General features: G+C 39.9%; 1 pseudogene; it reads left to right on the top strand.

Moving 5' to 3' along the window:
* The window catches only part of LOC138321956 (N(G),N(G)-dimethylarginine dimethylaminohydrolase 1-like), a 28,441-nt pseudogene extending 20,741 nt beyond the window's left edge, over window positions 1-7,700 (top strand).
* The last annotated feature ends 7,176 nt before the right edge of the window (window positions 7,701-14,876 follow it).

Genomic DNA, 14,876 nt, shown 5'->3' with positions numbered 1-14,876 from the left:
ACCTCTGAACTCGATCTGTTGTAGGTTCTGACTTTGACAATTTATACTGTAACCACTGAACTTGATCTGTTGTAGGTTCTGGCTTTGACAATTTATACAGTAACCTCTGAACTTGATCTGTTGTAGGTTCTGACTTTGACAATTTATACTGTAACCACTGAACTTGATCTGTTGTAGGTTCTGACTTTGACAATTTATACTGTAACCACTGAACTTGATCTGTTGTAGGTTCTGACTTTGACAATTTATACTGTAACTTCTGAACTTGATCTGTTGTAGGTTCTGGCTTTGACAATTTATACTGTAACCACTGAACTTGATCTGTTGTAGGTTCTGGCTTTGACAATTTATACTGTAACCACTGAACTTGATCTGTTGTAGGTTCTGGCTTTGACAATTTATACTGTAACCACTGAACTTGATCTGTTGTAGGTTCTGACTTTGACAATTTATACTGTAACCACTGAACTTGATCTGTTGTAGGTTCTGACTTTGACAATTTATACTGTAACCACTGAACTTGATCTGTTGTAGGTTCTGGCTTTGATAATTTATACTGTAACCACTGAACTTGATCTGTTGTAGGTTCTGACTTTGACAATTTATACTGTAACCACTGAACTTGATCTGTTGTAGGTTCTGACTTTGACAATTTATACTGTAACCACTGAACTTGATCTGTTGTAGGTTCTGACTTTGACAATTTATACTGTAACCACTGAACTTGATCTGTTGTAGGTTCTGACTTTGACAATTTATACTGTAACCACTGAACTTGATCTGTTGTAGGTTCTGGCTTTGATAATTTATACAGTAACCTCTGAACTTGATCTGTTGTAGGTTCTGGCTTTGACAATTTATACTGTAACCACTGAACTTGATCTGTTGTAGGTTCTGGCTTTGACAATTTATACTGTAACCACTGAACTTGATCTGTTGTAGGTTCTGGCTTTGACAATTTATACTGTAACCTCTGAACTTGATCTGTTGTAGGTTCTGACTTTGACAATTTATACTGTAACCACTGAACTTGATCTGTTGTAGGTTCTGACTTTGACAATTTATGCTGTAACCTCTGAACTTGATCTGTTGTAGGTTCTGACTTTGACAATTTATACTGTAACCACTGAACTTGATCTGTTGTAGGTTCTGGCTTTGATAATTTATACAGTAACCTCTGAACTTGATCTGTTGTAGGTTCTGACTTTGACAATTTATACTGTAACCACTGAACTTGATCTGTTGTAGGTTCTGACTTTGACAATTTATACTGTAACCACTGAACTTGATCTGTTGTAGGTTCTGACTTTGACAATTTATACTGTAACCACTGAACTTGATCTGTTGTAGGTTCTGGCTTTGACAATTTATACTAAACCACTGAACTTGATCTGTTGTAGGTTCTGGCTTTGACAATTTATACTAAACCACTGAACTTGATCTGTTGTAGGTTCTGGCTTTGACAATTTATACTGTAACCACTGAACTTGATCTGTTGTAGGTTCTGACTTTGACAATTTATACTGTAACCACTGAACTTGATCTGTTGTAGGTTCTGACTTTGACAATTTATACTATAACCACTGAACTTGATCTGTTGTAGGTTCTGGCTTTGACAATTTATACTAAACCACTGAACTTGATCTGTTGTTGGTTCTGGCTTTGACAATTTATACTATAACCACTGAACTTGATCTAATGTTGGTTCTGACTTTGACAATTTATACTGTAACCTCTGAACTTGATCTGTTGTAGGTTCTGACTTTGACAATTTATACTGTAACCACTGAACTTGATCTGTTGTAGGTTCTGACTTTGACAATTTATACTGTAACCTCTGAACTCGATCTGTAGTAGGTTCTGGCTTTGACAATTTATACTGTAACCACTGAACTTGATCTGTTGTAGGTTCTGGCTTTGACAATTTATACTGTAACCACTGAACTTGATCTGTTGTAGGTTCTGGCTTTGACAATTTATACTGTAACCACTGAACTTGATCTGTTGTAGGTTCTGGCTTTGACAATTTATACTGTAACCACTGAACTTGATCTGTTGTAGGTTCTGGCTTTGACAATTTATACTGTAACCACTGAACTTGATCTGTTGTAGGTTCTGACTTTGACAATTTATGCTGTAACCACTGAACTTGATCTGTTGTAGGTTCTGGCTTTGACAATTTATACTGTAACCACTGAACTTGATCTGTTGTAGGTTCTGACTTTGACAATTTATGCTGTAACCACTGAACATGATCTGTTGTAGGTTCTGGCTTTGACAATTTATACTGTAACCTCTGAACTTGATCTGTTGTAGGTTCTGGCTTTGACAATTTATACTATAACCACTGAACTTGATCTGTTGTAGGTTCTGACTTTGACAATTTATACTGTAACCACTGAACTTGATCTGTTGTAGGTTCTGGCTTTGACAATTTATACTGTAACCACTGAACTTGATCTGTTGTAGGTTCTGGCTTTGACAATTTATACTGTAACCACTGAACTTGATCTGTTGTTGGTTCTGACTTTGACAATTTATACTGTAACCACTGAACTTGATCTGTTGTAGGTTCTGACTTTGACAATTTATACTGTAACCACTGAACTTGATCTGTTGTAGGTTCTGGCTTTGAAAATTTATATTATAACCACTGAACATGATCTGTTGTAGGTTCTGGCTTTGATAATTTATACTGTAACCACTGAACTTGATCTGTTGTAGGTTCTGGCTTTGACAATTTATACTGTAACCACTGAACTTGATCTGTTGTAGGTTCTGGCTTTGACAATTTATACTGTAACCACTGAACTTGATCTGTTGTAGGTTCTGGCTTTGACAATTTATACTGTACCACTGAACTTGATCTGTTGTAGGTTCTGGCTTTGACAATTTATACTGTAACCACTGAACTTGATCTGTTGTTGGTTCTGGCTTTGACAATTTATACTGTACCACTGAACTTGATCTGTTGTAGGTTCTGGCTTTGACAATTTATACTGTAACCACTGAACTTGATCTGTTGTAGGTTCTGGCTTTGACAATTTATACTGTAACCACTGAACTTGATCTGTTGTTGGTTCTGGCTTTGACAATTTATACTGTACCACTGAACTTGATCTGTTGTAGGTTCTGACTTTGACAATTTATACTGTACCACTGAACTTGATCTGTTGTTGGTTCTGGCTTTGACAATTTATACTGTACCACTGAACTTGATCTGTTGTTGGTTCTGGCTTTGACAATTTATACTGTACCACTGAACTTGATCTGTTGTAGGTTCTGACTTTGACAATTTATACTGTAACCACTGAACTTGATCTGTTGTTGGTTCTGGCTTTGACAATTTATACTGTAACCACTGAACTTGATCTGTTGTAGGTTCTGGCTTTGACAATTTATACTGTAACCACTGAACTTGATCTGTTGTTGGTTCTGGCTTTGACAATTTATACTGTAACCACTGAACTTGATCTGTTGTTGGTTCTGGCTTTGACAATTTATACTGTACCACTGAACTTGATCTGTTGTTGGTTCTGGCTTTGACAATTTATACTGTAACCACTGAACTTGATCTGTTGTTGGTTCTGGCTTTGACAATTTATACTGTAACCACTGAACTTGATCTGTTGCAGGTTCTGGATGAGAAGATCACCTACGTTAAACACCGACAAGATATCAGTGAATTGGCCAAGGCTCGGGGCACTCTATCCAGCATGGTTCTCTTCATCAGTAAACACAGACTTTATAAAGAGATTATGTCTAACATCGGCCCTCAGGATCTGACCGCCTACACCGAGGTGTCCAACTTCTAGTTCTCGTCTCATCCTCACATACATTCCAATACACACACTGTATAAATGTTCTGTACACCAACTTTTTTGGTGTTTAGATTAAATTTTATATGTAGAGTGGGTGACAAAAAAGTATTCAATAATAGAAACATTGAAACTTCTATATGTAAATCACAAAATTAAATATTACTGTGAAAACAGAAAGTTGATGAGTTGCCATGGAAATAGTTTGTTTTCAGTATTCAAACTGGATTCCTACAGCGATCATGATCCAAGTGTAAGGTGCCATATATATTATAGTTTAGTATGATTTAACTGTAACCATCATAGTCTGATTAAAATACAGATCCTTATTATCACTACGTTTGATAAGAGGATCTGAGAACATCCCATTAGGGGTCACGTCAAGATGACCTTTTGAAATGGCCAATCAAATTGGCACTGCCAGAATCTTGACTGGGGACGAAATAGTTTGAAAAAGCTGTCCAAATTATTTTCATATATGTAGTCATCTCGCCCGGAGTGAACAACAAAGCTAATTGCATATGTATACTGGGGCGAAAAGACTTTTTCAATTGATGTTGTAAGGTGTAGAAACTGCATTTGCTCCGAAGTACACGTGGTATAAAGGTCATCTGGACGTGACCCCTTATGGGATATTGTCAGATCCTCTATTGAACGGAGTGGTTATAAGGCTATGTGTTTTAACGGTCCTTTGACGGTCCTCTGTCAACTGTAACCATCACAGACTGTAGGTATTCAGTCCTCTGTCAACTGTAACCATCACATACTGTAGGGATTCGGTCCTCTGTCAACTGTAACCATCACAGACTGTAGGGATTCGGTCCTCTGTCAACTGTAACCATCACATACTGTAGGGATTCGGTCCTCTGTCAACTGTAACCATCACATACTGTAGGGATTTGGTCCTCTGTCAACTGTAACCATCACAGACTGTAGGGATTCGGTCCTCTGATTTCAGTATTTTGTTTTAGACTATCCATCCTAAATATTCTGTTCTGGGAATACTGGTCAGATTACAAAAGAATGACCTTAGAATATAGAATACTTGTCTGAGCCCTGAGAACAACAGAAACATTTGTTAGTGTAGATGGCAGTCAATATCCTTTGATTCCAGATCATGTTTTTATTTATCACTTATACTACCTATATAAAGTTATCTAAATGCTGGTAAATGATGGCATTCATATTCAAACACGTTTATGCAATTAAGCTTTTTAGTTGATTATATATGCATTTGTTTGTCAATATGTGTGTCAAAAATTAAAAATGCTTATGGGTTTTACTATGTATGAAAGAAGAATGGTGTGTATGTTAACAGTTTTATCTTGTAGATAATTATCTTTTAATTGACAAGCTCATTAAACCTTGATCTTCATTAAAAAAGTAAAATTATAGAACAGAGCATAGGTGTTTATTTTAGAATTGTTTTACAAGAGCAATACCTTTACGCTTGGGTTGTGGTTACTTAAGTATATATTGCTCAAAGTCACTACCATCTTTAATTCAATATAACTGATAAAACATCATTGCCAAGTTAAAAGATTCAGCCAGAAATAAGTAAAATAGGAAATACATCTTTGTATAGATTTCACGTTTAATAGGAGTAATTCATTCTTCATTACGTTGTGCTCCTAGTTTATCACAGCTTTTAGTCTATTTTTGGCACAGGGAATTTACTGCAACTTTTTAAAGTTTTTTGTATGAAAGTAATATGAAAATGAATCATATCCTAATGTCTGCATTTTAAATGAAGTCTAGTGATTTTGTAAACATATATTTATTCTAAAGCTTGATATCCCAGTACAGTTGGGCAATTTTCAGGTTTTTTTAGTATGATATAAGAAGCATATTTTGTTTTGCAATAATTTGAATTTAGCTGTTGTTTTTATAAAGGTAAATGATGAGGGTTTTGTGTTATCTCTCAGGAACATCAGGAGAGCAGTGGTGAGATATCTCACTCCCTAACCAAGGTGTCCGCTCCCCTCCAACCATGGTTGTCAAAAATGGTGGGCTGTGGTCCATGTATAGAGTTACTTCCCCTGACCTTGGTTGTGAAGTGATTGGTGGTCACCCTTTCATGGAGTTACTCCCCCGACATTGGTTGTGTAGTGATGGGTGGCCTCCCTTACATAGAGTTACTCCCCCTGACCTTGGTTGCATAGTGATGGGTAGTGTCCCTTACATAGAGTTACTACCCCTGACCTTTATATGTGAGAATGGACCATTTTATATAATGAGTAGTTGCGTAGTTAATGGCCTATAATACATACATATTTGTAAAATCTCTCATTTATTGTCCTGTTATATTGTTTTTACATAAAATTCCATTGTTTTAATTTGTTAACCTTTGATTTTATTTTTACCATAGTTTCATATTATAACGTAAATACATGTATATGCATTAGCAAAAAGGATTTATTGATGTGAAGAAGAAATTCCTTTAAGTTAATTTAAATTAAGATTTTTTTTGCTTATTTGTCTTTGTGTAAACATGTTCTTAATGCAAGTTACAATGTGATCAGGTAACCAGAAACCTAATCAGGTTTGTTGTGTGTATAGATCCTCGTTAGACCTAATTCCAGAGATCCCATCTTATCAATAACATGTAAACAAATCTATTTTTGCTCTTGTTTGTGATTTTGGAGAAGCAAGAAACAAAAGTTGATGTATTTTTATTCTCTTATTTAATGCATGAATATTTCCTTACTGCTTTTGTTATATATTTACATGTCTTAATGGAATCTCCCTGTTGTGTACTGGACATCATGTGATCACATGACTAATGAATATGTAAATGTCATGTGACCTACAACAACCAATGATCAGTCTCTATGATGTGTATACTGTATGACTGACAGGTACCATATTGTATATGAACCGTTAGAGTACATGCTAGGTAGATATGTTTGATGTTACACAAGTAAGATTCACTCTATATGTTGTAAGGTGTAAGCAGGGGATTCACATTAATGCTTCAAATTAGAATTAGAATATGCAGCTGCTTTTGTCATAAGATTTTCTTATAATTTGAAAATAGAGAATTCAAGAATGAATCTCAAAGCCACCTATTCTTAATGAAGTGAGTTTTATATTGGTTTACAGATTTTTGATTGCCAAAATTCTGATATCCAATCAAGCTTTTGCCATTTTTTAAATGAAACAGTGTTGGAAGATAAATCATACTATTGCGTAAATTATGCGTTACAAATCCAGAATATACTTTTATAATATTAATGCAAACAAAATATTATTTCTTGTAATAAAATGGCATTTAGAAAACTGTGTTAATTATTGTCTTTCTTAGATGCATCTTAAACATATTGAGAATTCTCTGGGATCACGTCACAGTTGTATTTATCAAAACCTAGTCAATAGACCAAATTAGTCCTGATTTCATCATCTTACAGTAATAATATTACACAGTCTCTTCAGCCTCCACATTTTCAGATAGTTTTCCTGTATCTGTGTTTGAGCTCTGAGCATCCTACAATGAAAAAAAAATGTCTATTTAGGGTTACATTGGCAAAAAAATAGGGTCGGTAAGTCGGGAATTAGGGTCATGGTAAAAAAATTAGGGTCGGTCAGGTAACCCAAAACAGAAAAAAAAAAAATTGTGCCTAAGCAACAAGCAAGTTCTTTGCCTGCCAGTTTTTAGCTCACTTGCTCAAATACTCTTTATCGGTATATGAAAAAACCCCACAAAAAACATGATTTTCTAAGGAAATGAAGGCGACCAACAATGTGTGTAAGAACATTATCTTTGATAGCCTTACAGTTTTGTTTTATAATGAAAAAAACATTGTTTTCACAACAACTTGTGTATTTCTTATATACATGTAATAACAATATTGAAGTAAATAAAATATGTATTATATTGGACAATCAGTGTATATCATTAAAATACTGGTATCGTTTCCTTGATGCCAGTATGGCATCATACCGTTTGCCATTAACAGTATCCAAACCTAGCTATGAGCATACTTAACATAGGACTATGATCATCCATAACATTGGGCCATGAACATCCCTAACATGGGGCTATGAACGTCCATATCATGGGGTTATGGATATCCCTAACATGGGGCTATGAACATCCCTAACATGGGGCTATGAACATCCCTAACATGGGGCTATGAACATCCCTATCTTGGGACTATGAACACCCTATCTTGGGGCTATGAACACCCTATCTTGGGGCTACGAACATCCCTATCTTGGGACAATGAGCATCCCTATCTTGGGACTATGAAAATCTCTATCTTGGGGCTATGAACACCCTATCTTAGGAATATGAACATCCCTATCTTGGGACTATGAACACCCTATGTTAAGGCAATGAACATCCATATCCCTAACATGGGGTAATGAACATTCCTATCATGGGGTTATGGATATCCCTAACATGGGGCTATGAACATCCCCGACATGGAGCTATGACCATCCCTATCTTGGGGCTATGAACACCCTATCATGGAGCTATGATCATCCCTATCTTTGGGCTATGAACACTCCTATCTTGGGACTATGAACATCTCAATCTTGGGGCTATGAACACCCTATCTTGGGGCTACGAACATCCCTATCTTGGGACTATGAAACCCTATCTTGGGGCCATGAACACCCTATCTTGGGGCTATGAACACCCTATCTTGTTGCTATGATCATCCCTATCTTGGGACTATGAACACTCTATCTTGGGGCTATGAACATTCCTATTTGGGCTATGAACACCTATCTTGGGGTATGAACACCCTATCTTGGGGCTATGAACACTCCTATCTTGGGGCTATGAACATTCCCTATCTTGGGGCTATGAACACCCTATCTTGGGACTATGAACATTCCTATCTTGGGCTATGAATCCCTATCTTGGGACTATGAACATCCCTATCTTGGGCTATGAACACCCTATCTTGGGGCTATGAACATCCCTATCTTGGGACTATGAACATCCCGATCTTGGGGCTATGAACACCCTATCTTGGGCTATGAACATCCCTATCATGGGACTATGAACATCCCTATCTTGGGGATATGAACACCCTATCTTGGGACTATGAACATCCCTATCTTGGGACTATGAACACCCCTATCTTGGGACTATGAACATCCCTTATCTTGGGGCTTATGAACACCCTATCTTGGGACTATGAACACCCTATCATGGGGCTATGAACATCCCTTCTTGGGGCTATGAACACCCTATCTTGGGGCTATGAACATCCCTATCTTGGGGCTATGAACATCCCTATCTTGGGACTATGAACATCCCTATCTTTGGGCTATGAACACCCTATCTTGGGGCTATGAACATCCCTATCTTGGGACTATGAACACCCTATCTTGGGGCTATGAACATCCCTATCTTGGGACTATGAACATCCCTATCTTGGGGCTATGAACACCCTATCTTGGGGCTATGAACATCCCTATCTTGGGCTATGAACACCCTATCTTGGGGCTATGAACACCCTATCTTGGGGCTATGAACATCCCTATCTTGGGGCTATGAACATCCCTATATTGGGGCTATGAACACCCTATCTTGGGGCTATGATCATCCCTAACATGGGGCTATGAACATCACTATCTTGGGACTATGAACACCCTATCTTGGGGCTACGAACACCCTATCTTGGGGCTATGAACACCCTATCTGGGGCATGACATCCTATCTTGGGCTATGAACATCCCTATCTTGGGGCTATGAACACCCTATCTTGGGACTATGAACATCCCTATCTTGGGGCTATGAACATCCCTATCTTGGGGCTATGAACACCCTATCTTGGGAGCTATGAACATCCCTATCTTGGGACTATGAAACATCCCTATCTTGGGGCTATGAACACCCTATCTTGGGCTATGAACATCCTATCTTGGGGCTATGAACACCCTATCTTGGGGCTATGAACAATCCCTATCTTGGGCTATGAACATCCCTATCTTGGGACTATGAACATCCCTATCTTGGGGCTATGAACACCCCTATCTTGGGGGGCTATGATGTGACACCCTATCTTGGGCTATGAACATCCCTATCTTGGGGCTATGAACATCCCTATCTTGGGGCTATGAACACCCTATCTTGGGGCTATGAACATCCTATCTTGGGGCTATGAACACCCTATCTTGTTGGCTATGAACATCCCTAACATGGGGCTATGAACATCCCTATCTTGGGAACTATGAAATACACCCTATCTTGGGGGGCTATGAACATCCCTATCTTGGGGCTATGAACACCCTATCTTGGGACTATGAACATCCCTATCTTGGGGCTATGAACACCCTATCTTGTTGCTATGATCATCCCTAACATGGGGCTATGAACATGGGAATATGAACATCCCTATCTTGGGGCTATGAACATCTTGTATCTTTGGGGCTATGAACATCCCTATCTTGGGACATGAACATCCCTATCTTGGGGCTATGAACACCCCTATCTTTGGGGCTATGAACATCCCTATCTTGGGACTATGAACATCCCTATCTTGGGACTATGAACATCTCAATCTTGGGGCTATGAACACCCTATCTTGGGGCTACGAACATCCCTATCTTGGGACTATGAAACCCTATCTTGGGGCCATGAACACCCTATCTTGGGGCTATGAACACCCTATCTTGTTGCTATGATCATCCTTAACATGGGGCTATGAACACCCTATCTTGGGGCTATGAACATCCCTATCTTGGGGCTATGAACATCCCTATCTTGGGACTATGAACATCCCTATCTTGGGACTATGAACACCCTATCTTGGGACTATGAACACCCTATCTTGGGGCTATCGAACATCCCTATATGAACTCCCTGGGGCTTTGAACATCCCTATCTTGGGACTTATTTGGGACTATGAACACCCTATCTTGGGCTATGAACATCCCTATCTTGGGGCTATGAACACCCTATCTTATGGGCTATGAACATCCCTATCTTGGGGCTATGAACATCCCTATCTTGGGGATTATGAACATCCCTATCTTGGGGCTATGAACATCCCTATCTTTGGGCTACGAACATCCCTATCTTGGGGTTATGAACATCCCTATCTTGGGGCTATGAACACCCTATCTTGTTGCTATGATCATCCCTAACTTGGGCTATGAACAATCCCTAATCTTAGGACTATGAAACATCCTTATTCTATCTGGGGCTATGAACACCCTATCTTGGTTGTTATGATCATCCCTAATCATGGTGCTATGAACATCCTATCTTAGGAATATGAACATCCCTATCTTGGGCGACATGAAAATATCCCTATCTTGGGGACTAATGAACATCCCTATCTTTGGGCTATGAACACCCTATCTTTGGGACTTTGAAATCTCTATCTTGGGGCTATGAACACCCTATCTTGTTGTTATGATACCCTAACATGGGTGCTATGAACATCCCTATCCTTAGGAATATGAACATCCCTATCTTGGGGCTATGACACCCTATCTTTGCTTGTTATTGATCCATCCCTATTCTTGGAGCTATGAACATCCCTATCTTGGGGACTATGAACATCCCGATCTTGGGCTATGAACACCCTATCTTGGGGCTATGAACATCCCTAACTTGGGCTATGAACATCCCTATCTTGGGAATATGAACATCCCTATCTTGGGGCTATGAACACCCTATCTTGGGCTATGAAACATCCCTATCTTGGGACTATGAACATCCCTATCTTGGGACTATGAACAATCCTATCTTGGGGCTACTAGGAACACCCTATCTTGGGGCTATGAACATCCCTATCTTGGGCTATGAACATCCCTATCTTGGGACTATTGAACATCCTATCTTGGGGCTATGAACATCCCTAAACTTGGGACTATGAACATCCCTATCTTGGGAATATTGAACACTCTATCTTGGGGCTATGAACACCCTATCTTGAGGAGGCTATGAACATCCCTATCTTGGGACTATGAACACCCTATCTTGGGGCTATGAACACCCTATCTTGGGGCTATGAACACCCTATCTTGTTGCTATGATCATCCTTAACATGGGGCTATGAACATCCCTATCTTGGGACTATGAACATCCCTATCTTGGGACTATGAACACCCTATCTTGGAGCTATGAACATCCCTATCTTGGGACTATGAACATCCCGATCTTGGGGCTATGAACACCCTATCTTGTTGCTATGATCATCCCTAACATGGGGCTATGAACATCCCTATCTTGGGACTATGAACACCCTATCTTTGGGCTAAGAACATCCCTATCTTATGAAAATCCCTATCTTGGGGCTATGAACATCCCTAACTTGGTTATGCTATGGTGCTCATTAACATCCCTATCTTGGGACTATGAACATCCCTATCTTGGGCTATGACATCCTATGGGATATCCCCTATCTTGGAACTATGAACATCCCTATCTTGGGGACTATGAACACCCTATCTTGGCTACGAACATCCCTATCTTGGGACTATGAACATCCCTATCTTGGGCTATGAACACCCTATCTGGGGCTATACTATCCTATCTGGGACAATGAGCATCACTATCTTGGGAGCTATGAAAATCACTATCTGGGGACTATGAACACCCTATCTTAGGAAAATGAACATCCCTATCTTGGGACTATGAACACCCTATCTTGGGGCTCGAACATCCCTATCTTGGGATGAACTATTGTATGATCATCCCACACATGGTGCTATGAACATCCCTATCTTGGATTATGAACATCCCTATCTTGGGACTATGAACACCCTATCTTGGAGCTACGAACACCCTATCTTGGGACTATGAACATGAAACATCCCTATCTTGGGGCTATGAACACCCTATCTTGGGGCTATGAACATCCCTATCTTGGGACTATGAACATCCCTATCTTGGGGCTATGAACACCCTATCTTGGGGCTATGAACACCCTATCTTGGGGCTATGACGAACATCCCTATCTTGGGGCTATGAACACCCTATCTTGGGGCTACGAACATCCCTATCTTGGGACTATGAACACCCTATCTTGGGGCTACGAACATCCCTATCTTGGGACTATGAACACCCTATCTTGGGGCTACGAACATCCCTATCATTGGACTATGATACGTCATCCCTATCTTGGGTCTATGAATCCATTCTATCTTGGGGGCTATGAAAATCCCTATCTTAGGAATATGAACATCCCTATCTTGGGGGGACAATGAACATCCCTATCTGGCGGCTATGAACACCCCTAACATGAGGCTATGAACATTGCTATAATGGGGCTATGAGCATCCCTATCATGGGCCTATGATCATCCTATCTTGGGGCTAGTAGCATCCTATCTTGAGGCTAGTAGCATCCCTATCTTGGGGCTATGAACATCCCTAACATGGGGCTATGAACATCCCTATCTTGGGGCTAGTAGCATCCCTATCTTGGGGCTATGAACATCCCTAACATGGAGCTATGAACATCCCTAACATGGGGCTATGAACATCCCTATCTTGGGGCTAGTAGCATCCCTATCTTGGGGCTATGAACATCCCTAACATGGAGCTATGAACATCCCTAACATGGAGCTATGAACATCCCTAACATTGGGCTATGAACATCCCTAACATGGAGCTATGAACATCCCTAACATTGGCCTATGAACATCCCTATCACGGGGCTATGAACATCCCTATCTTGGGACTATGTAGCATCCCTATCTTGGGGCTATGAACATCCCTAACATGGAGCTATGAACATCCCTGTCCCTTTAAGCAGCCCCCCAGTTCTATCGCCTTTACTGCCATGTCATCATACTTGGCTAAGTGGTATCATCACATCAGCATCGATTGGCGTGCAGTCTCAAAAGTCGCTAACAATCACAATAAAGACAATTGCTCGTGTCACGTGACTGCGTGCTATACAGACACACTGACAGTCCCGTCATGGCTGGATTCAGATCCTTGTCCGGGTTCCAAGTTAACACGTTTTGTCTTAGTTAGGAGATCTAGAGATACCCTGGCGGAGGACAAAGGGACAAGTGTATATCTGGACTGATCTCAGCTGATCAGAGGCGTATGACAGCCCCACACGTCAACAAATAGGACCCCTACGCTACCGCAGCTCGCCGACCGATTTGATTAGTGGATTCGGTTAATTAGCTGTTTAAATATCGATATATTTAATTGTTTCCTGTATAACGGAATTCTCACCTTTCCCACGGAACGCTTGAAAGATCGTATTAAAATGTTTGACGTGGTAGGGCAAACAGATAGACAATCTAGATGGGATGTCCACCGCAGATGACCAAACATCTGTATCAGATAGTCAGAGGCACTGGGAGTGCCCGTCATTATAAAACGTCTTGTGAACATATGTTTCATTTTTAGCTCAAAAACCAACACCAAGGTAAGCTGACGTCATATCGTAGCGTCCGGCGTCCGTCCGTCGACAATTCATAATCGAATTATACCTCAAAAACAAAATTTCTACAGGACCAAATGTGAGGCGCTGTAATGGGAGAAGTGATGAAAAGGAAAGTCTGTTAGGAGGAAGAGCAAAGATAAGATACAGTAATGGGCATCAGGTACAATTCTGTTATTGATATTACAGTGGGATAGTACTAGAAAAACACAAAAAGGCTTCAGTTACATGTAATATAATGTCTTACAAAATATTCGGAATTCTTAACCCCTCAACCAAAATTATGTAGTACACCCTCACCCTACCCAGGTAAATCTGGAGGAATGATCGATCTCCCCCGCCGACAATTAAGGTCAGCTCATTAGTCATCATGTAATAAATCAAGTCCAGCTGTTCGACTGACATCCGGATAACGGGACGCTCATTAGTGGTGCTTTACGAGCTTTGTTATCTCGATTTTCTATCGCATGATCACCAGAGCGGAAATGTGTGTATTCAGTAAGGCGCGCGGCAGTACTGTAATCGCGGCGATATAATAAGTCAGGGATAGAAGTCAAGGCCACACGAATGTCAGTCTGGTAGGAAGTGCCCTTGTAACATTTACACATTTAGCAGTCAATGACATTATAGTAAAGCCCTCGGGATTCCGGAGAGTGGACCAACCGCGTGTCACTGAACTTGCTTTTCCG

The sequence above is a fragment of the Argopecten irradians genome, chromosome 4 (assembly GCF_041381155.1).
Source record: "Argopecten irradians isolate NY chromosome 4, Ai_NY, whole genome shotgun sequence".
Classification (NCBI taxonomy): Eukaryota; Metazoa; Mollusca; class Bivalvia; order Pectinida; family Pectinidae; genus Argopecten; species Argopecten irradians.
Note: the sequence above shows the minus strand (reverse complement) of the source record. Positions and strands in the feature narration are given on the sequence as shown.